The sequence below is a fragment of the Heptranchias perlo genome, chromosome 34 (genome assembly GCF_035084215.1).
Source record: "Heptranchias perlo isolate sHepPer1 chromosome 34, sHepPer1.hap1, whole genome shotgun sequence".
Lineage (NCBI taxonomy): Eukaryota > Metazoa > Chordata > Chondrichthyes > Hexanchiformes > Hexanchidae > Heptranchias > Heptranchias perlo.
In genome coordinates this window covers 12198883-12224045 of record NC_090358.1, presented here as the reverse complement: position 1 = coordinate 12224045, position 25163 = coordinate 12198883, and the positions used below count along the sequence as shown (strand labels likewise).

Genomic DNA, 25163 nt, shown 5'->3' with positions numbered 1-25163 from the left:
TCAGCTTAGTATGCTTTCTGAATATTATACAGTATTTATACAACAGGAGTGTAATTAGTACAGTCTTTTCCCTCCTGTCATCCATTCTTTTAATCTCTTACTCCTCTCTTGCTCTCTTGTGAAATATGTAATTTTTTGATTTAAAAAAAAATTGTTTAAAACCATATTTCAGCCATTAGAAATTTCAGTTACTGAAGACAAATGACAAATGTTTACATAGGATTTCCCATTATAAATATTTACATAGCCAGTTTCCATTATAAATGTTGATATAAAAGTATTATAATAAATGACATTTGTGAACAAGAAGTGCAAGCCATATGCCAGGATTTTAATTATATGTATAAGGATATACTGTGTCCTTTTAAACCTAAATTAGATTTGAAAGATCTTGTTGTCAAAATAGCTATAAGTTGTAATTTGTTTGGTCATATTTCTGAAGTAAATGGTTGCAAAACAATGTTATAAATGTCCTGAATCTAACTTGAATGTTGTTGCCAGAAAAAAATGAAATTCCTGCACCAGTACGAAATAAAATCTCAAACACAATTACATTTTTTTCAAATAAGCAAGTTAACTTTGTCATATTTTATTGATATTCAAATTTTAAAATGATGTTTTTGCTCTGTACTGTTCCTAGAATTCTACTGACAAGGACAAAGATTCACTTTAGGAAAGCTAGTGGAGTACCATTATTTAATATATTCAATGATTATGATTTGGAGGAAGGAACAGCAGGAATCCTCCCCCCTCCCCTCCAAATCGTGTCATTAGTAACGTATTGATTTTCTACACAGAAAGTGCTGAAGCAAGGTAGCCTGCACCTCACTAAGGAAAGCCCTCAGTAATATGAAGGTACAAAGTCTAATTGGAAATACTGATGTGCCAATTTTCTTTCAGCTCCCATTTACACAGCTTCCCATCCATTCTGTCAGCAAGGGTACACTGAAAGATAAACCTTGCTGGCAGCAGAAAATATAATGTCATATTCTAATGCCATTTCAGAGAGTACCTATATCTAGCTGTTATCACAGCATCACCGATGAGGTAGATATGAGTCAAGTGCTTTTAAACAGTGCGTGTAACCTTGATGTGTCTGGGTTGCCCAATCTGCATCTGCTCCCATACATTCTGTTGAGGCCTGTGTTAATCCATAACCTTGTCATTTCCCAGTTATTCACTAAGGTATCAGCTTTGTGTTACGTTCTTTGCTTACTATCGACATGGACGTGGTGCTGGTTTAAAAAAAAGGAGAAAAAAAAGACATATTCAAAGGTATTCTCACTGGAAAAAAATGAGCCCATGGAAAACTCAGAGAGGTATTGATCCCTGTTGTTCCACTGCTGAGACTCATTAAATTTCCATCTACTCAGCTTGACAAACAGAAGCTGACATTTAAAGCTGCATATTCATTAGATTTTTGCACTGTTCTCTTTGTGTAGCATCTTATGATGAATCCTTATGGAAATACAGGTTAAACCGTCTTACAACATAAAATTAAATTTCACTTATTGCCACTCTTACATGACTAAGGTTTCAGACAGATCACAAAGCAAACCCTAAAGACGGTTAATATGGCCACAGATATGAGAATTGATTACAGTGCAGACTCCCGGTGCTTTGCAATTGTTGGCAGTGCAATGATGGTTTACACTGAACACGGAAAAAAAAATTGTCCTTCAACAATTGGAGTTATTTATGGAAATATTATAAAAAGGATGATATATAACAAATGAAACATATTTGCAATACCACACGTGTTGATTAATACTTTTACTTTCTTTATTAGCAAATAACTAGAACCTTATAAACATGAAGTAGAAACATTTATTTTGTATTTCAAGGCACTAAATGGATGAGCCTAGCTCCCCCGATGGCCTACTGGCTACTGCCTCTTGTAATACCCAGCCATAAAGGTTTGGTTCTTTGTGCTGTGTCGCCCAGGGTAACAGTATCACACTACAACAAAAGCAAAGTACAGCGGATGCTGGAAACCTGAAATAAAAAGAGCAAATGCTGGAAACGCTCAGCAGGTCAGGCAGCATGTGTGGAGAAAGAAACAGTGTTAACATTTCAGGTCGATGACCTTTCATCAGAGCTGGAAGATGTTAGAGATGAACAGCTTTTAAGTAAGTACAGAATCAGAGCTCTTCCAATTCTGATGAAAGGTCATCGACCTGAAATGTTCACACTGCTTCTCTCTCTACAGATGCCGCCTGGCCTGCTGAGTGTTTCCAGCATTTTCTGTTCTTATTTCAGTTGTCGCACTACAGTTGGCTTCAGTGGCCCTGTGCTAAGGAAGAGAAAAACCAGGATTCCCAATCCCGATTTGTTATCCACTGATCTCAGCTGTAAAGTGTGCACAAATGGACATCAGGTTAGGAGGGGTTCAGACTTGGCTTCGATGTCTCTATGGTTGAATAACTGACTCCAGGGCCACAGATTGAAGAATGGCCACATTGGTGAGGTACCAGACGACTCGCAGAAATGTGCCTTTAACAGAAGATAAGGGGAGAAAATTGGCAAAAATATATTTGTAAAATTTGAAAGCATAGAAAGCTTTAAATGTGCCCCAATTCAGGAAGCACTTCATTATGCAGACAGCTGCAGCTCAGTTACAGAATTTGTTCCATAATCTAAGTTAAACAAAACTCTTATTTAAGAATCTCAGCACCTGTGCTTACAGTGTTTTGCACCAACTATACAAATTTAACCATTCAGGACTATGGTGGCATTTTTAGATCAAAATAAACCAATGCGGAGTCAAAAGGGGAATCACTCTGCTGGATTAGGAATTTTGAAATCAATTGACAGACGGCTTTTGTGAAGAAGAATTACAAGAATCTATCTATACAGGAAAGAATAACGCTGTACAGTGTAATGGGATGAATAGTTGAACTATTGGATTTTTAAAAATCGAACATTTACTCAAAGAAAATCAACACCAATGTGCCAAATAGGCAATAGAAAACAATGGAACTATATTAAGTGACCAGATCAGTGTGTGATCCAGGACAATGTGGAGCAAAATGGAAATAAAGCACTGATCTGGAACTTCTGTAGCAAGATCAGAGTATTGAACTCTCCAGTAGTCTATAACATCAGTCAGTGAAAAGCAGAGGATATGACTGCCTGACTGCACACCCTCCAGTGAGAGTGGCACAGCAACCTGGTAATGACCTGGAAAGGAACCAGAAAGGAAATAAATAAAAGAGTAGGAAGAGTAAGTGGGAGAGCAGCTGTCAAGGAGAGCTTCGGGGATCTCCCCAACCTCCTGGGACCTCCCAATCTACCATTGGGAGGAAGTAAAGACATAATTTCCCCAAAACTCTTCTGCACTCTGTCAAGCAGTGCTTTGGTTCTCCCCATGGGATTTACTGTTATGGGACTGTTTTGACACAACAGGCAAAAGCATGAGATCAACAGTAGGTTACTGCCCTCTGCAACCCATAACAGAACAATCAGAGGATACAAAATCTCACCTACAAAGAAATAGCAACTTGTACAGGAAATAAAGTAATAGCTTATGAATCTACAAATAATTTATTTGTCTGTTCTTGGTCTAGCTCACTTCACTATCACAGGCCTTATTAATGCATGAACACTTAATATTCCTATGAAAGTCTTTTGCCTGCTTTTTCATGAAGGTATTAAATTGTTTATTTTAAATCATTTGATGTCTGTTAAAATAGCTATAGAAGGAATGTCATATGAGTGAAATAAACGTTCACATATTAATGTTCACACAATGTAATTTGAAGGCCATTGTCGCCAATTCTGCTCCACCCTCTGAGTTTATTCCTTACTGTCTTGTTACTTGATTTTACTTCCTTCATTTTCTGCTATATTCTCTATCCTGCCTCGCTGTTTCATTTCCTTCATAGCTGGTTGCTATGCTGCACTCCTCTTAATTTCACTTAACGACCACTGATGCCTGTCTGCATCCCTAATGTCACTGTAAGTCTGCCACATGGCCTTAGAGACCTATTTATTTCCCTCCTCAGAATAAACCTGTGCTTCTCAGAAGCCACACATGCATAATATTACCAGTGGATTTCAGAAGGCATCACTCACAATATATCAGAGGATGTGCTGTTCTATAAGGAATTAAGGTTTACACCATGTAAGGCACAATGTTTTACTCTACTGCAAAAATACAGTTGTGTGCAACTTGGTCTTTTCCTTTAAGGTCTAATTGCTGTGCCTTTTTGAGATCAATTAGAGGCTAATTCTTCTTGGACACACCCCGAGGTCAATTAGAGGTCAGAATGAAACCACGACTGCCTTTCTTTCTCTTTTTAAAAAAAAACACTTTTTTCTCAAGTGTGACTCTTGAGATCAATTAGAAGCGCCTCGCTGCCATTTGGGATCTTTGTAGATTAGAAATGATTGACTTTCTTTCATACTTTTCTTTAAATGTGTAACAGAAAAATTTGCATGTGTGACACCTGAAGTGTGATGGATATGCCTCAAAATGTTTATGTAGGTAGACATATTAAAACATACACACAAACTCATGAAGGTAGACCACCATGGAAGCCCTGGTTTGCTAGGACATTTGTACCACTCACTAGTTTGTCACTCATGTTACACTGGATTTCATATGGTCAATATATTTTTGTAGTTGACATGTAGTGACTTTGTTACAATACAAGACGGCCCTAATTCACCTCATCTACGGTTTAGAATGTAGTTCACTTTTACAGAAAGACACTTAGAGAACCATAAATGCCAAAGTCAAGATTCTTCCTGTTGTATACTCAGGTTCTGAACATATCCAGAATTGACCTGCTTTTAAAATCTATCTTGTTTGTACAGGACTTGCAGCGATGGGAGTTGAGAGCCTAGTCCCAGTAGATCATGCTCAGACCTGAGCAGATTTAGTCATCAGTTTCAAAATCCAAAGACAGGGAAGTTGGAGACTAAAGGATTATCTTGTACAGGAGGAGTCTTTCACACAATTTGAACAAAATATTGATAGCTATTTAGTGGACAACAATTGCTCTAACATTTCCTAAGCCACTAATATGTGTTGTAGGCAAAGTAATACTTTGGATCTACTTCAATCTCCTGTATCTCTTATCAAGAACAAAATACCTAACAAAAGATCAAAGATTTTGAAACTAGCATGAAAACTTTGGGGATCAACATGGCAACAAAAAAAACACTAATCCCGAAAGACTATCACCTTCCATCGTCTTACAGAAAAATAACTTAGCATGTTTCTGCACTGAAAAAACTTAGAATAGGTCTTCTGTAAGGTACGAATTGAATACTTTGAACACATTAGTATCCTGGCTGTTACAAATGGATAGCCATGTGCTGAAGGATAGACTACTAGAGCCTGGTCTTTAGCCGTTTCCAAACTTTCATTCATAGAGATTCCCCTTAGACATAAACCACACCCTAGATAAGCTCTTCTATAAAAAGGATACATGAGCGTTCCCAATTGATTCCCAACACCTGAATACAATTAACACTCATTGATATAAATCATACAATTAACATGGCTTGGCTGAAAAGTAGGAAGCAGTGAGTGGTCAAGGGTGAAATGTCAGGGTGGGGGGAGGAGTATTGAATGGAGTCCTCCAGGGATCGGTTTTGTGGCCTCTACTGTTGCTGAAAAACTTGGATGTAGAAAATCAAAACAAATAGGTGAAATTCATGGACAAAATGAAATTAGAAGGAAAGCAATGAAACCTGAAGAGCTGGCCAAGGACCATGTAAATGAATTAAATAAAGCCAGAGGCAGATGAACCTCAATTTGGATAAATGTAAAGTATTGTACACTAGAAGAAAACAATGGGGAACATATATGGGGTCAAAATTGTAAAGGGTGGTTGAGACTTGGCCCTCCATCCACGCCAACCATCAACATTTCACATTGGTGTTCAGCATTTTAGAAGCCCGGCCAATGTACGCTGACAAAAATCTCTCCCAGTGCACCAGGCCAGGTTCCTCTTTCCTCTGCTCCCAGTGCTAATGTCAGGAATTGCGGTCTCTGTATACGGTAGCTGGGTACTCTCAAATCAACAGGAGTTCCCGTCTATGGTATCTAGATGCCATAATCCCTGCCATTAGTGCTAGCTGCGGTGCTGAGAGGAGAGAGGGAACCCAATCCAGTTCTTTAACAGCGAGACTCAAGTAGAAGCGAGACTCAGCTGGTGGCTGTAAATAGATGACAATTGAAGGGGGGGAATGAATGGTAATGAAAGGGGAAAAAGTATGGCAATGAAAGTGAGATAGAAGGAGAAAATGAGTGACAATGAAAGAGAGAAGGAAGGGGGAATGGATGGCAGTAGAAGGAAGGGAAAATGGATAGTAATGAAGGGAAAAGAGGCTAGGAGTGGCATTTTGGGGGAAGAGGAGATTAGATGGGAGTGGTGCTTTTGGGGTGGTGGAGGAGGAAGAGTGTTAGCATTAACTGAGAGTGGGGAAGGAGAATGCCAACATAAACTTTACAGAGGTGGGCGAGAGAGTCCTAGCATGAACTTTGTGGGGGTGAGGAGGAGGAGGGAGGGACATCAGCACGAACAGGAGAGGGTGGATTAAGAGAACCAGTTTAATTGGGTTGGAGAGGGGAAAAGTGTGTTAGTATGGCCTTGGGAGAATTGGAAAAGAAAGGACGGGAAGATGGATGGGGTACAGGTTCTATGCGATTGGGTCAGGAGGAGTTAGAGTGCCTTTGTGAACTGGGGTGCTGGGAGTTAAATGTAGGAGAGTCACTGTTGAAGTAACTTTTAAGTAAGTGGTGTTCTGATTGGTTTGTTCAAAATCCAAAATCTTTTTAAAATTAAAAATCTATCAATTATGAAGTCTGGGAGTGCTTAAAATTAACAGATTGCATTAATTTTAATGTAAAAATTCAAAAACTTGTTGGGAGCTTGGCCCCCTCCACTTGGATTCCCTCGAAACGCACCATTAATTTTGATTCCACAGTATTTGGATTACACCCTTAGGGAGTCATGTTTTTTATTCCTTGGGAATGTTATGTATACCTACAACTTAAGGTAAATAGCCCATATAACTACTTGTTGTCACACCAGAGCCATTCTTGAAGTATCAGCCTTTTGGAGACTATATCAGTTTTTTGAATCTGCTGGTCAGCATTTGCTAGTTTTCTATGTTGTCATTTATGCTTGGCATTTAACACATCTGGTCACTGAGCAGCAGAAACCAACAAATAAAAATAATGAACCGTACAATCAAATAATTGGAATACAAGTCAGCGCATATCATGCTGAAACTATATAGAGATCTGATCATCCTGAGTACTCTGTCCAGTTTAGGTTACTGAGACACAAGAGAAACATTCAACTCATTGGAGGTGGTGCAGAGAAGAGCCACAAAACCAGAGGAATCCGTTATGAGAAAAGACTGGACAAACTTGGGGCTCTTTAGCTTCAGAGGAAGAAACAAAGAGAGGACCTCTTGGAAATATATAGAACAGTAAACAGTATAGAAAAGGCTGAAACAGAATACCAATTCAAGGTGAAACATGGCAGTATGGGCCAGGAAGCACAGGTTAAAACATTGAAAGTCAATTTAGAATTGATGTCAGGAAATTCTTCTTTGCACAGAGTGACCAACACATGGAATGGATGTCTGGGTAGGCTAGTGGAGGCAAAAACCTTGGAATCGTTTAACAGTTAGATGCTGGGTTGGGGAAACTAGGTTTCCTTCCAAATGGATGAGCTAAGATTGGCTGAAAGACTTTCTCATTTCCATATCTTTTGATCTCCATAAATGCTCCAGTACTTCAGTTGAAGCAAATGTATATCAGTAAATACTTCTCTTATCAAAACCCAAAGGGAAACTAGATATAAAGATTGGTGTGAAATAAATGATTCCCTTTAAGGCATTTTATACAAAATAATATAAAGAGAATACACAAATCAGGTTGGCTTGAGGAAAGCAACAGATTGACAGAACATGGATAGATGAATATTGCTATAATATAAATCAACTTCTTTCTATCAAGCAAGGGGAAAATATATAACAATTTTTTTTCTTTTCAGTGATAATGATGTGAACAAGGATATGTTCTATGGTTTAATGATTCTCTAAATGTAATTAAATCCCCTACTTCCAACACTCAGGGAGAAAGATTTATTTTTGTTGAATACTGTTGCTCAAAATATCGATTTTGTTTTTATTGCCAGTGCTTTCTATAAGGTACAGCATCCTTCTTGTGACAAAATAGCTTTAAAATGCACAATTTAATTTTGAAACAAATATCCACAGAAATAGACATTTAAGAGATTCAAATAATCACCGTTGAGAATTGCCCCGAATACAGGAAAATTGAAAGTATTTCAAAATTGGAAAGGAAATGCAATAGTCAAAGGGTCAATATAAATTTGTAAGCTTCAGGATATATTTTAATCCATTCCTCTTTTGTTTATCTTTAACCATAACTGTAAAGCTATAATTCAAATGCCATTTCCTCTAAAACAAGACTCGTATGAAAACAGGGCAAAGGGTCAGAACTCTATGGAAACACTGTCAACGCAGGTTATTGAGTATGACAAGGACAAATAGAAGACAGTGTTTAGTGTGTGGCATTTTTCACTGGTGAGGTGGCAGGATGGATGCATTAATGGGCATAGAACTTCATTTACACATCAGATTCAATTTGGAACCAAATGGCAACCTAGAGTCTATACTTCCCTTTTGCCGCAAATCATGTCGAGTTGCAGTTTGATGCTCTCATATGTGAGGATAGGAGCGGGGTTGGGGTCTAAATCAGATTATTTACATTAGCATAGTACCCCTGTTATGGCTAATGTACCATCATGAGTGAAGTGCATTGCTTTAGTCATGTCAGCCAGATCATACTTCATGCTCACTCTGGGTGCTCTATCTTTCTTTCTGCTCAAAACCATATACAATACATGATGCAATACACACTCACGTACAATAATGCTCCAAGCTCTCATTTGCAACATGAACCTCCAGTCCGTATAACTATATAATCTGATCAAACACAGATTGTAACTATCAACTGGTTCATCCTCTGCCGACTGGAGCTATCAGGTGCATATTTGCACAGACAGTGGCTCCAATGCATACTGTGACATGAGATGGCGCATTGGAATGTGGAGTATTGGTGGTAGAGTGATGCCAACTTAACATTACTCCATCATCACCATCTTGGGCTGGCTCCAGACAGTCAGTGTCGTCACAATCACTTTGGTTTGGCAGTTTTATACTTGTATTTCTGAGCTGCCATAACAAGCATTAACAAAGCATGTGAATTCTAACAGATTCATGACATTACTCACACGAAGCTATTTTGGAGGAGGTATAAAGCTGACTTTGAGATACATGAAATTTACTCTGGGATGGAATGAGCATATGTCAAGTACTGAACGCAAAATAGTAAATGTTCCTATTATCGACTGTGAAAGAAACCCTATTAATACTGCACAACCCATTGCATGGCCAAACACACTTTCAGGGCATAGATCTTCAAACTGGTTCATTGTCTTTGTCCCATTAACATTCAGCATTACTCTCATCATCAAATTACATCAGAACTTTCTTTATTAAAGAAACTCATTACTGAAAAGGCAAGAACACTTTGAATGAAATTTCACTCTCTGGTAAACAATAACAAATCTATAAGTGATTTTAAAGTAGGTAATTTAATAACAGGGTTCAGACAGATTCATGGCTTAAAATGTTATCTAAACTCCTTTGCTGCATTATAAGTCGGTATGAGGTAACCAATATTCTTTCTTTATTTAGACAGCTTTTTAATTAAAACAGCTGTTAATTTAAGGGGAAGATCTAAGTGTACAGTCATGGTATAAATAGTGCTCGAGACAATACTCTTCATCCTTAGAAACTCAGCCTTGAATCTAGGGCATTGATGACTAATGAAGGTCATTGTTCCAGTGATGGCTGTAAAGGGCAAGAGCAATGAGCTGTGACCATTGTGACGTTAGCTGAGAATTTGTATTGCCAAGCTGGATATCTTAAAATGTCTGATTACAATAGATTAAAGAGGTTAAAATAAACAACATCTGATATCGTAATAGACTGAATCAGACATTAATATTCAGGTATTTATAACACCAGAACTATAACAAAGTATGTTGTTTTGCTTACTAATTGTCTAGAGTCCAGACAGAAAGGGATATTAACAGCAAAAGGAATGTTCTGCACACCCATTATACTCTTTAATTCATTTGCTGTGAATAGGGATGTATTATTTTGAGAAAACAAACCCTCATTATTTTATTGTATTAATAAAGAAACAGATTACTATAAGGTACACACTGGTAATGTTCTCCAACATTTGAAAGATTGCCAAGTCAGTTAGCCACTGTTTTAGAATATATTTAACAGAAGTTGGATTGCTAGTTAACATGGAATGGAGCCCTTAGCTTTATATTTAATTCAGTGATGTGGGGTGAATATTCAAGCCCAATCTCAAGTTTCTCCCCGAGATATCCTTCTTCTTTCTTCCCTCAGCCTATGCACTGAGTGGCTCCTCATCCTCAGTGATTTTCAATCTCCAGCTCAACTCACCTTGCCCTCTCTCCTTTGGTTTCACTACCTTCCAGTCCTCCTTAAACTTCTCTCTCCATAAACCTCTCCTTCCATTAAAAACTCTCCTTCCAACACTCATGGGCACGCAATGGTAATGGTTACTCTTCCCACCCCCACACTGTCATCTCTGGACTACCTCATGGATTTGTACTTGGCAAACCCTCTTCCTCATCCACGTGCTGCCTCTTGGTGATATCATCCAAAGACATGGGGTCAGCTTCCATATGTATGCTGATGACACCCAGCTCTACCATTCCACTACCTCGCTGGACCCTTCCACTGCCTCTGTGCTGGGTAATCAAATCACTCCTCATAGATCTTCCTTCTGACTCCAACGATCAACCTTGTCCTTCTCTGCACTGCCTCTGCATGGCATCCTTGTGGTCCAGTGAGTATAACTGAATGCAGTACTCCAGCAATGGTCTGATTAGGACAATGTACAGTTTCACCTTGCCCTCTGGGTATTTGAACTCAACTAGTTTTGGCAATATAACCCAGGATCCTATTTGCTCTATTTATTGCTTTACACTGTTAGGAAACGTTGAATGACAGATCAATGAACATCACTTGATCGCCTTCAGCTTCCCATTGGGAAGTTCTAATCCACCCATAGAGTACATGTACCTCCTATTTTTACTTCCAATAATTGCTTTCTTTGTAAGATCTTGGCTGTTGCCTCGGAGTCCACACTACCCATTAGCTTTAACTGCCTTGCACTAAGACTGAAATTCCAAGTCATTACCATTATTTTCCCACTGTGCCCAATGTTTGGTTGATTTGACCTTCACTGGTCAACAAATCGCTTTTTCCAGATGGCAAATTATATTAACAAAAACGAAAACAGCTACTTTTAATGCTCCTTATGGAGGTGCTTATGGTGCAGTATTAGTAAATGTGTTAACACATTCGTAAAAAATTCTTTTGTCTGTCTTGTTATTGAGGGTGTTAATACCATTCTTTTAAACATTCAATGCCTTTTTAAAAATAACACAGACCAAAGAATTTCATATTAATGTGTTTTCATTTATGATGCACCTTATCCTCAGGATGTCTCGAACCGTCTCACAACTCATGACTTATCTTTAGAAGTGCAGTCACAGTTGTTATGTAGGCAAAAGCGGCAGCCAATTGCAGACAGCTGGGCCCCAAACTACAGCATATATGTAACATAATTTACCACATAGTGTTATTGACCATGTACAAGAAGATTTGCTCCGATCACTGAAATTGTAAACAGATTCTTTTTGAATGCATTTACGATGCTTCTACACAAAGGGGCCAATTCTACAGCAAGGTGCCTTAATGCCAGTGCTGGTCTTGCATGTGCCTGCTAACCTCACTGGAGGTCACAAGGCCATTCCAGTTGCAAAATTTTCTGGCGCTCCAGTCACGTGATGTACCGGGAATGCCGGACTCACATCGACAGGCACCAGGCAGCAGTGAAGTGACAGTGGCTGCCTGCTATGTGCCGGGTACTTTCCTGGCCTGAGGTGTGGGGGGGGTGGGGGAGGGGCATTAGGCAGCTGGCAAGTGAGGACCATTGGTGCCAGGCTAGGAGTGCCAAAGAGCACTGGGCAGCTGCGGACTGAAATTTTTCTTTAATGAGGCCACCCCTTCAGGTGCTCCAAGCTACACTCCGAGACGGTCTCATATACATTAAAGTCAGTGTCCTAACGAGCCCAGCGCACAGATTGTGGGCAGGCTCCCAGCCCTCTTTGCACCCGCTGCCCACATTGGGGCATTATGCACACCTCAGGCCGTGGCACATCGGATGCCCATCCTCGTCTTATCGGCCCCATAGTAACCAGAGCAGTTCCTCCCCTTGTTATACAAATGTAGCTACTGTCCCCGGTTGCCAATTTTTAATGCTGCTCAATGTTCTTTTTTTTTAAAAAAAAGAGATCTAAACACTGCAGAGCACTTAACCCTCGTTATATTACGACTTCCGGGAGCAAAGAGTATTACGTGTTATAATCAGAAGTGTGTCATAAAAAGGGTAAAATATAACCTGAAAATAGATCAGGGGCTGAGTCTGGTAATCTCAGAACAGAGATAGCTCTGGAAGTGGCAGACGTATAAACAAGCTTGGTTGTATTTATACTTTTAGCTGGGAACGATTACAAATTGGATTTTTTACAACTGTGTTTAAAAAAAATAGGAATTAAATGGCATTCTGAAAAAGAACTGGCTGCATTCCTTCACGAACTTCCGAATGCATTTCATAAAGATAATTAGATAGTCGGATGCATTGGGTTTCACATTTCGATGATCCATTCCAATTATAACAGCATTAGAGGGAAACATCGCTTTTATAATTATATGAGAAGTAGATCTAATTTTCTCAATGTCATTCCAACATCACCTTTTGCTATCAGCAGCACTGACTGATTTAGTAATTATGTTTTCTCCATTTAACTGAGCAGGCTGAGGCTAAAATTTGATGTCGTATTACATTGGAAACGGGTGCTTAGCAGCAAATGCAACATGCCGCACCAAAGAAAGCCAATATTTCCCTGCCTTTGTGCAGCCTGCATTTGTTTGCCTCTGCTAATCTGCACTTATGTACCAAATTCTATTCATCCCTAATGGCTCTCACTCAGTGTACTTTAAATTAATATATTCAAAACATCTGCATCAGGATAATTTATTCATAGCCTAAAATTCTATTCTTGAGAAGAGGTTTGCCTGGTTAGTTGGATGCAAGTAAATTAGGGCAAACACAGGTAAATCACACCGCTCCACTCCCTTCCAGACAACCTAAACACAATTGGTTAGACATTTTACAAAATAGCCAAGGGCAGCATAAATGCGGTTACATTGAGTATTGGCTAACGGACAGAAAGTACCTGCTCCAGCATATTAATTCCCTTCCTTGTCAATCTGCATCATTATGGAGCATGCATGAAGAGAAGTGGGATCCCATCGCGCTATGGCACCTGCTGTCTTTCCATCTGCCATCTATAGCACTTCTGCGATTGCCCATTTGCAGCTGAATGGCTTCCTTCTTTGTCCCTTATTATGTTTTTTTCACTACTTGTTGTGGCTTTCAGGCTGTCCTTGTCACAGACTTAAGAACATTCTTCTAATAAGGATACAGTGTAAATTTGGTCTTTACAAAGCTGATTGTTGGAGGGCTCATAGTCATGCATTGTAGCACTTTGATAAAGTTGTCATGGAGACTATATCTACTGAGAATATAAAGCACCATGTGCACTGGCAATTAAACAGAATGGCTCAGATGGTACAGAAAATGGCAAATATTGAACCCACCGGCTACACATTGTTTGGCAGTCATTTTTCTTTTGTCGTTCTGAAAAAAAAATGAAACAGAAGGAATTATTTCACACTTTTTAAATCATTTTTGGTAGATTGCAATGGTTTAAAGATTTTTACTGGCAAGCACTAGTAAATAGATATGCCGTGTACAGTTTTATGGGCGTCGTGACTGAGAACCCCTGCACAGCCTGTGTGATAAAATTTAACAGATGGAATCATGTAGATAAAATTGGCAAACACAAATCCTGCAAGGAGTGAAGCAATGATACGACATTAGAATTTACCGAGATTTGAAGAAAGATGCGTAATTAATGTTCGGTTGTCTACTAAACAACCTACAGATGTTAAAAGGGGAAGGCATTGTTTATACCAAAGACTATAGAGTTTTAAGAAATTCTCATTAAACAGTAATTACGATAGTCAAATATGATTAGTATTCTATTATTTACCTCAAACACTGGCAGACAAAGATATGAAGAACTGGCAGCTACAAAGTGCAGCATTGCTCTTCTACTCAAAGGCCTGACTTTGAATCTTGCTCTGACTGACATTTGCAATGGGGCTTCCCCAGAGAATGATTTGTCAGCCTTGGCCACAAATCATCTTTGAAGGGAGAAGGAAAAACTGGCAGAGAAAAAAGGGCAGGGAGACATTCTTTTAGCAGCACTTTCTCCCAGCAGATTGATCAAGGAGTGACAATAACAGTAACCATAGCCTGCAGGTTGGACTGTCAACACAGAGGGCTAACTCATGAAGGGGAAGGAGTGGTATTTAAAATATCGTTGAGCTTTAGACAAACTGTAAATTATCCTGTCTCTTTTTCAAATGTAGCTTCTCAGACAAGTTAAAATGTTTAGTAATGGGACGTCAGCAAGAATTGTAGTCAGCAGACACAGCACACTGCCATTTTATTCAGAGGGAAATGAGGATCAAGCTAGAACTCATTGGGGTATAAATCCATCTTGGGACGTGGAACAAAGTGGGTGATAGCGCATCGACAGCCCATTTTCCCCTCCGCCCAATTTCCTTTTCTGTTGACTATAATGGAAAAGAAAATCCAGCCGAGTGTAAAACGGACTGCGGAATGGCTGTTGTCCATTTTGCACTGGAGTCCAAGACCAATTTATAACCCTCATTATGTTTTTTATCCCCTATATCGGACAATAATACTTAAAACAACACTAGCTTCTGTCTCTGGTACTGTGAAAACTCTACAGTTAAAAAAATTACGAAAGTGAAATTAAAAACGTAAATGACAAGCGGTAGTTAAGTAGCAATTTAGAAAATCAGTGGTGCTTAACTACATTTTACACAAATAATTAGGGAATGGGATTAGACAAGAATGAGAATCAATTTAAATTACAATAGCAATAGCTGTAATCCAATTTAAATTACAATAGCAAAACCTGTAATTTAATTTTAAACAATCATTGAGCCCATCGACTGTTAAAATAATTTACCAATCTAAAATTTTGTTTAATTTAAAGTTCTTTCATTGTCTAATGGAGAACCTCTGATCTGAAATTATTAATTTGAAATCCTGGTAGAATAACTGTCAAAGATGTATTGCTGCTGCTGAGAAAACTACCTGGGTGTCAGTTCAACTAAAACAAAAGGGTTTTCAAAAAATAATTATTGATAAGTAATGTCCCTTCCTGGATGAGATGGTAAGATGACTTAGAGAGGTGAACTCCCTACAGGCAGGTGGAAGAATTAGACAAAACCATTATGAAGCCAATTACAGCATCCCCAAGATCTATGACCTAATTTTACAAAGGCACTAAACTAACCCTTTTGCCCAACAAAGGCTAGGTGTCCGAACTGGTCATATGCTACAGCAACTTGCATCTGAGCACAAAATTCCTATTATTGAACTATGTACTTCATAAATTCTCCAATACCATTATACTGAAATCACTGTGATCCATTTTGCAGAGTACGTTTGAGAAGAATAACTGAAGGTTGCAAGCTGCTAAGAGCCTATTTCCAGACTGCTGGGTGAAAGGCACTTTAGCCTGTGTCAGGACTTTAGCTAGTTAGTTAACATGTAACCGATCATACTAGTTCAGTTCTGCTGTCCTGGCCAACTTTCATCCCTCAGCCAATTTCACGGCAAAAAAAAACAGATGAAGTCATCGTTAAGCCCAATTACTATTTGTGGGACCTTGCTGTGTACAATTGGCTGCTCCATTTGTCTACATAGCAACAATGACTGCACTTTAAAAGTAATTAATTGGCTGTGAAACACTTTGAGACATCCTGAGGTTTTGTTTCCACTATTGGAAGCTAAGGCGATCTAATCAGATGCTAATTGGCATTAATAATTTACCTACATTTACCCATGCAAGTCAACTACATGACATATGCAAATGACGTAACTTATTAAGCTCCTGATGCATCAACACAAAAAATGGTAAGCAGGAAATGACACAAGAGGCTCCGCTCAACTTTAGAATCTCATTATTGAATAAGGAGAAAAAGGAACCGTATCCATTTTTTCCCCTTATTGTCATGTCTTATGCTACTCATACAGATATGAGTAGCTGTGGCTCAGTGTTAGGACACTTGCCTCTGAGTCAGATGGTTGTGAGTTCAAGGCCCACTCCACTCCCACTTGAGCAAAAAAAATCTAGGCTGAGGCTTTAGTGCAGTACTGAGGGAGTGATGCACTGTCGGAGGTGCTGTCTTTCAGACGTGACATTAACCAAGGACCTGTCCGCCCTCTCAGGTGGATGTATTGGTATCCCATTGCACTATTGTGAAGAAGAGATGGGGAGTTTGCCTTGGTGTCCTGGCTAATATTTATCCCTCAACCAACATCACAGAAACAGATTATTATCAAATTGCTGTTTGTGGGACCTTGCTGTGTGCACTTCCTACATTACAACAGTGACTACACTTCCAAAAAAAAGTACTTAATTGGCTGTAAAGCGCTTTGGGACATCCTGAGATTGTGAAAGGTGCTATATAAATGCAACCTTTTTCTTTCTTTACAGGCATCGATAGCCTTGAATACCACACCCAAATGTCTGCTCTTCACCTATGAGTCCTGACAGTGTTGACAAACTATTTAACTATGAGGATGCATCACAGATAAGCCTGATCCTGTCATTTACCAATATCTGCATACACACCCTTCCCAGGAAGGGGGCTGATATGATTGCTGTTTTTAGGATACTAAAGGGACAAGATAATGTAGGTCTTGACAAGCTATTTCACCTTGTCAGAACAGTAGAACCGTAGGATACAGCTTGTGTTTGAAGGAGGGTAAATTCAAAACTAATCAGCGGAAACAATATTTCAATGAGCGAGTGGTTAATCTATGGAACAGACTCCCTAGGGAGACGGTGGAAACAGTTACTATTGATTCATTCAAATGCAAATTAGATAGGTTTCCTTCAAAAAATAACATTTTGGGATACAGTATATGAGTGATTTGAGATACAACATGTGATAAGTGTAGCTTGCTTGGGAAGAAAAAGGTGAATATGGACCTATGGTTCGCACAGCTCTCCACCACTGGGGTTTTTCCTCGTGTCATCTATGGGTCTGTTATATGGGCCCTCGACCGATTGTTGCAGACTGGCACATTCCAAGGTCCAGGACTACGTGCTCAGGGACGCACTGAAGCTAGGTGCGGCCGCCGCAAAGGCTCTGTGGGGAAAGGCAACCGTTTAGAGCCTTCCCGCCACTGTATACCGAGGGGCTGCAATTAGGGAAAAGCCCCCTCGGGCAGAATGTAAAACTCAAATTGATGCAATGTACCTGTAATGAATCTGTAATGTACCTGTAATGAATCTGTAACGTACCTGTAATCAATAATCCTTATTGAGTGTAATGCAATGAGGCACCCTAGAGTGTCATGAACTGTAATTATGTGCAATGTGTTCATTGAACTGTACTTGATGTAACCTGGAAATTGTATAATCTGTATTGTGTACGTTTGGAATGTTATATGACAACTGTATTGTATGTATTGTTGCAAATTTTATGAATAAAGCATATTTTTTGAAAAAAAAATGCGTCTGTTATAGACTAATTGATCACTATGATTAGTCAACAACTCCATTATCAATGTATCATTGTACCGTATGACTACCGGGATGGTAGAAGGCAAGCAAGATGGACCTTGGTCATTTTTCATCTAGCAATTCCTATGTTCCTATTCTGTCCACTTCCTGGCCCAGTGATACTAAGGTAAATTGTAGGACATTGCCACTGCCTCAGCTGAGATCAGCTTATTTAGCACAGAGCAGAGATTGAATCAGGATGTTCCTGGTCAATGTGGATCAGTACCACACCCCATCAGGCATTTCCCCACTGAGCCATCAGGGTAACCCATAACAGGTTTTTATTCTTTAGCAACAAAGCCACTTAACTGATGCCAAATGACTGTGTTAAACTGTGAGCCGGCATTATTAAAAGCATAAATAGTTACACTACCATGCACAGAAATGCCTGCAATTGTCATAAAAGAGTCAACATTAAAGAAGCTTTAATGATGGAAATTAGAATAAAAAGATCAAAACTACATCATCCATCCACAAGACTCTTTGTAAGGCTCACTCGTTATCATTCTATACCACTTGCACTGCACTTGCTATTCTATTTTCTATTAATGTGATCTATGGTGATGAGTCATTGCAGAGAACAACCGTAATTTTAAGTAGTTTAACAAAAACTACACCACTGAGCCTCCGAAGACCCCCAAGAAAATCATTGAACGTAGTGGGAGAAAGAGTTATGCCGATATTCAAACTAAGATATAACACAATGTTACTGCTGTATGGCAATCAAGGGTTTTACTTTCCAGCACTTTCCTCATGGCCATTTTTACCTCTTGTAAGTTATCTGTGCTCTGCTGTCATCTGTGCGATTTCAAGCTTCATCAAAAAGCTGTCAATATCTAGAGTTCAAACATCAGTTTCAGAAATACAGAGCACATCACAGAACCCCTGCATAACCTCAGATATTTCCATTGGTATTAGTGTATGCACTTTCATTCCGGTCCTTAAAAACTAAAATAGAAGCAACTGCCTCTGTTCTTTTAAGCTGGAAGCTTGAAAAAGCTAAGTGGCTGCCTGCTTCATCTCCTTAATCATAGAGTCTCTGCCTAGTTCTAAGAACCAAAATTATTCTGCCCTACTAAAAGTAAGTTCAATGCATATTAATCCTCAATTAGTTTTATTATAAGTCTCCCACAAAGTGAAACTTCGGATAGATATTTTCCTTCTCTCTCAGTTCATCCTATGTATATTCTCACTTCATTCTTTTTTCTCTGCCTTGGAGTTGCAGCATTAATGAGGCAGGAATCGTTTGCGAAATAACGGTGAGCTCAACAGCGTTCACCGTGGTTGGTGGCGAAATGGAGGAGCAAGTTCCAGTGTTCGCACATGCGCAGTGAAATCCGGAAATCCGGAACTTGCTCCTGCTGGTTTGCCGGAGATATGACAGCTTCGAATTAAAGGTATATCGCACGCTGCAATCAGAGAAATCATTGAAAAAGTGCAAACTTGTTTATCTGCCCAGCTGGAAAGTAACTAAATCCGCCACAAAACAGGTACGCTTAAAAATACGAGGTCTAAACTAAGTTTTAACAGCGCAATAAGCCTTAATGACTGCCAAACAACTAAAAATTAACTTTTAAAAATGTGGAGTCTAATTACTCTTTATTTTAATAGTTTTTGGTCATTAAAATTTTTTTTAAATTAAAAAATTTTTTTTTTTTACTTTTCCCTTCTGTCTCTTTTATTCAGTTATTTCTTACCGTCTTTTTCGCTGTCTATAACTGTTTTTACATTGATTTTAATGTTGTGCCTTTCACTTCTTGGTTTAACGTTCCAAGCCTGCAGAGACAGTGAACGCAGCTGTCAAAAATGCTGCAATCTGATTGGTCGAGGGGAGAGTGTGATTCTCCCACTTCTCCCAGGGTCCTAGCTTCACCTGAGCTGACGCTGGGCTCTTCTCCGCTTCCTATTCAAGGAAATGCCCGAAGAAAAGACTGCGGTGAGTTAGTGGGTTAACATAAATCTATGGAGCGGTGAGCAGTGTTGGTTCGCCACTCCAAGCAATTTCCACCCCATTAATCTTTTGTCTTAATACTATCTGCGGAGTCGCTCATATTGAGACTTTAGGTTCTATTGAGCCCACATTATCCTGCACATTTCTGTTTCTCCTTCTTGGATTTTCCATAATGCTGATATCTTCTCAAAAGAAATTCGTAAAGTGCCTCCTTACACCTCAATGGAAGGGGCCACTATGACTAGAACTGGCACGTAGTCCAAAATTACTTTCTGTTTCAATCATATATTTGTCAGTTCAGATCTTCTGGTAAAAGTAGCCAAGCTTTATATGGACTAGCAGATCTTCCTTGGCATTGCTCGTGGGTTGTCTGGGGTCTGGAGTGCAGTTGTGATGTTCGGCCTGACATTCATACCTGGCCTGGCCCTTTAAGATTACTGCTCATGAACCCCCTGTGGGATCCAGGTAATTGTAAATATACTGAGGTCAATCAAACATCAGGAAGTTGCTTGTAAATTTCAGGCTCCAGTTCAGAACTTGGAATGAAATGCCTGGCTTTCTTTTCAAGACTGTTTTGCAGATGTCACAAAGTGTGATGCTGGAGTGTAGTGGATGCACATAGTATTGGCTAGGGGCTGAACAGAAACCCTTGTTACTATATTTAGCTTACTGGGTAAGACAAGCCCTCTCATGAATTTGGAGACTTTGGAAAGCAGAAGAATAAATATTCTATCAAGTCGTAGTTTATTATAAGGAACAAATAAGCAGCATCAATAGACAATACAGCAGCTTGCACTATTTTTACAGAACTTTTAACTTGGGTACAAAAATAACAGAAAATGCAGCACTTTGCTAACTCTGCTGATAATGGTAAACCTGGGCTGGTGTGAGTACCGTGACTCCTATACATTGATATTCATAGTCAGCCAAGGAGGATGGCCAGAGAAAAGAGTTTGTCAAAAATGTCTGAACAATTAGATCGGTTCATTTTGTGTTAGCTGCTGATTACTAACGAGCTGTATTTTACTAAAGGGAAAATGTTGAAAAAGATTTATTTTTATGTAAGTAATGGTTTTTGATTGGTTATTTTCGTTTTATTAATGGGACATTTGAGTTGATTAGGATTTTTTGTCACATGCTATACAGAATTTTTTGAGGCATGACACCCTATGCATAAGTCTTTTAATTAAATACATGGATAGATGTCTTATACTGCACATTTCATGCTTGTACCTGTTACTAGGTTTAATTAATTACAGTAAGTAAAATTCCAGGTTTGGTTTCCCAGGTAATTTGTTGTTCTTCAGCAGAACTGAGCCTTACAGCCACCTGAGAAATTACTGATGAGGGGAAAAAACTGGTTAAATTAATCACTGCGACTCACAGCAGAAAGTAACTCTGATCCTTTATAAGTTCTGATTCAATAAGTCAGGTTTGAACTGCTTTGTTGTTTCCTGCGTCCTATCCAGTCTGGCAATCTTTTATCATTAATTTACCTGTAAATAACCATTAATTACTGTAACCATGTTGTGCCTTATGTCATTTGCAGTTGTCCACCATAAAATACGAGTCTATTATGATTTCCTAATCATTTGTCCTGAGTATGTAGAATTTGTTTCAGTACAAGAAAAACAATTCCACTTCAACAACACAAATTGGTTTAGAAATTTCAACATTAGAACTTTCTGAATATTAACCATTAATAATACAACGGGACAAAAATTCATACCGATACAAAATATAAAGAAGACTTTAAAGAAAACCTACAAGGATAATTGGGAACAATTCTGTATGTGTGGATGATCTGGCACCAGGACACACATGTGAGATTGACCTGATTTTAAGGAGGAAAAAACAGATAACAAAGCTCAACTTAATCAGCTACAGACAACCACTAAAGGCTCATCCCCAGGACTCTGACACAAGCTAGGCCTTTGGAGGGACATTGTAGCATCTTGGAGGCAACTTTACACACATGTTTTATCATTTTTGGTATGAATTATGTAGTTTTTTTATTTATGTTAGAAACCAAGATGGTCACTTTAAAAAAGTTTTTGAGCAATCTGATTGGTTTTGCCTTGTTTCCCGATAAATGGAAGTGAGTCAATTCCATGCGTCACTTTACAAATAAGGTTTGGTGACTTGATCTTAATCAAAATAATATTTGAACCAAGCACGAGCTTTAACCTGATGGAAACTTTGCGATGTGATACAGATTTGAGGTATAATGCCCTATGAACCCACACTGGTAGAGGTTTAAATTATATAAATTTAAATTCTAACTTTCCAAGCATAGTTTAAAATGTATGGCCTGTAAATTATCCTTTGCTCCTCATCTTCCTCTATACTAGTATATGAGCAACATGTACTATTGTTTCCTATAATTCAAATATGGGCAATGAAATACCTAAACAATCAAAATGGTAGATTTCTTTATTGTAATTGGATGATTACAGGTGAAACTGAATAGACTGATACAAAATTGGGTGTATTGAACTGAGAAAGATGCATTGAAATTTTCTTCAGAGGTATCAATTACAGTGCCACATTGATGATCGAAAGAATATTGTGTAATTAGCTGACCCCCCATGGATTGTGAATACTTCTAAAGTTTTTATTTAAATACTAGTAAATTTTGATGAAAAACTGTGGCCTGCAGCTACAGCAGCATCAGGAGCTGTTTACATAGGGAGTTCCCATTATAACTGATACATAGGCATTTTCAATGTTAAATACTAACATAAAAAGCATGACCAAAAATCAAGACAACAGGAAGTGAAGTTTGTGAAGGGGTATTACACATATACACAAGATTTTTAATATAATATTCAGACATGTTTTAAGCTGTTAAACTTTGAAGGGAACATTCACTCAATCTGGACTGGTTTTGAATCCAGTCCAGATTAATGGGATGAAAGTCTGATTTGTCAATTGGCTGTAAGGATCCTATGTCAATTAAATTTAGGCTGCCTCAACCTAGGTCCTAATGAGCATGTGCCTCCAGCACAGGACTGCCCCAACTTTGATACTAATTGCCGTTAAATTGGTGGTTTCACTCAGAGACGACAAGAATACCAACGTGAGAAGCAGAAAATGTCAAACTCATGCATCAGGGAGTGCTCTTCTGATGTTGGGATTGAGGCACATTATTGAGGCAGAGTAGAGGGAGTTTGATTCTGTATCTAACTATACTATACTGGACCTGGCATTAATACTGACATTGGGGATTCTCCATTTCTGTGCTCCCCAATAAATGATCATGGGTGGAAAGTTGCAGATTAGAGGGCACAGAAATGGAAAATCTCCCCTTGGCTGTCTGGACTAGGACTACACCCCATTCCTTAGCACTAACATCCCCCACCTTGATCACAAAATTCACTGGGGGGAAAAAAGAAAGTTTTAAGAAATTAAAAGGAGGAATCTTCACTATTTTGAGGACAGAAAATTCCAAAAGAATTAAGTGCCATTTTCATCACAATTATATTTCTGTTCACTCAATGCAGGTTACTTCCTATCAATAAAAACTTACATCCTATTAACACATATTTGGGCCAGCTTTTTCCTATCATCAATTCCTATGTCCATATTTATAAGGGAAACTGCCTCTGTAACCTTATCACGCAGTAAATACACCCTTTCGGCACTGGTGGTGCTCTGCCATCTCAGTTTTGCATCTCCGAGTTCTTGAACCTGTACTGCAGAGAAACTCCTATGCTCGAACCAACTCTCTGTGTGCAACATCACGGGGACGTCAACTAGTGTTGTTTAAAAAAGATAGTCTGCAAATAACTTAGAGGTCAAACCATCAGAATCTGAAATGTGCAGACAGTTGTTTCAGAACACTGCTGTGGCCATGATGTGAGATGTATCATCTACTTTGTGCTTCATTTTACATTTCATTGGCCAACAACTATATATTACTGTGCATTTGGTCACAAGTCCCTTTATAGCAAAAAGCTCAAAAATATACAGTAAATTAAAAAGAAATCAACAAATGTAATAAACTTCAGCAGTCCAATAGTTAAAGGTTTGAGTTAACTCCACTAGTCCTAGGACTATGAAACACTGCATCAATACTGATCAAAGCATAATATTGACAGCGTGCTGATATATCATTAGTCAGGAACCAGCTGACAATATGTTGATACCAAAATTCATCATCCTGTCTACATTTTGCAAGATCACATTTGTCACCATTCTTCTTAAAAAAAAAATTATGTGATAAATAATTTCATTAACATAAAATGAAAAATCACAGCCATTTTATTCCCACAATTCATAGAAATCTATGGATAGAATTGTTATGTTTAGATGTTTTTTTAAATCATTTTTTATTCTTTATTTCTGAGCATGCATGTTTCAGACTACCATCTCAGGTGAGCCCAAGCTCCCTATATTGTAGCTAGTCTTTTCACTTGCCCATGTATCTTAGGTAAATTCATAGGAATGAACAGAGAACTCTCTCCAGTTTATTTCCGTTACTTATTTTATCGTGTGGTATCATGTGACCTCACGTGATTCTCCTTGTCTTCAGAAGCTGGCAGAATGACAATAGTCTGGATTTGACTTAGGCTTTAACTGCCAAACATATTTATTAAACGGTAGAAAAAAAACAAATAGCAGCAGTAACACCATAGCTGTTAAACTCATTAAGTAGAAAATCATAAATAGTTTGCTTATGCTGTGCTGAACTATGATATAAATAATATTCTTACATCGCAGTTCTTTCCCTTTTTTCATTTACTACACTAACTTCCTACCTGATTATCTCTCTTCGAAGGCTGCAGACAGACTCTACGGTTTGAAAAAGGTAGCTTCAAAAGAGTAACTGGGACTAAGCAAATTTAAATAACTGTTACATTTTTTAAAAGCTGCCAATTAAACACATAATTGAACAAATCCCAAAAGATGCTTGTTCTGCATTGAGAGGCTTGGCCCTCCCTTTGTAACAATTGTGTCAAGTTAAGCTGAGATATGATGTCAGTGAGTGAAGCTGGCTTTTAAGCATCTTGGGATGTTTTTCTACATTAGGGATACTATATAAATGCAAATTGTTGTTATGTACCATGACGGAATTAACGAAAACAATACGAAGCTAAATCTCAGACAAAAACATTTCATTTTTATTACATTACTTCCCCCTCCTTTTCTATTGAATCCTGGTGAATGCTGCCAAGACTGCATTAAGGACTAAAACTGCATCTCTTGCTGTTGTGACAGAGATTTGGCATTCTTGTTTTGGTAACCATGATGATGTTGGATTACGATGTTGTATCCTTGCCATGAGACAACGCTAAGCGCACTAAGGG

At 38.6% G+C, this 25163-nt stretch overlaps 1 long non-coding RNA gene across 1 annotated transcript in view; it reads left to right on the top strand.

Annotated features, from left to right (window-relative positions):
- Window positions 1-17789, top strand: part of LOC137301612 (uncharacterized) — an 89624-nt gene extending 71835 nt beyond the window's left edge. The window contains exon 3 of the long non-coding RNA XR_010958320.1: window positions 16830-17789. This is a non-coding gene — a long non-coding RNA (uncharacterized lncRNA). The remainder of the gene's footprint in view (window positions 1-16829) is intronic.
- Window positions 17790-25163: the final 7374 nt, after the last annotated feature.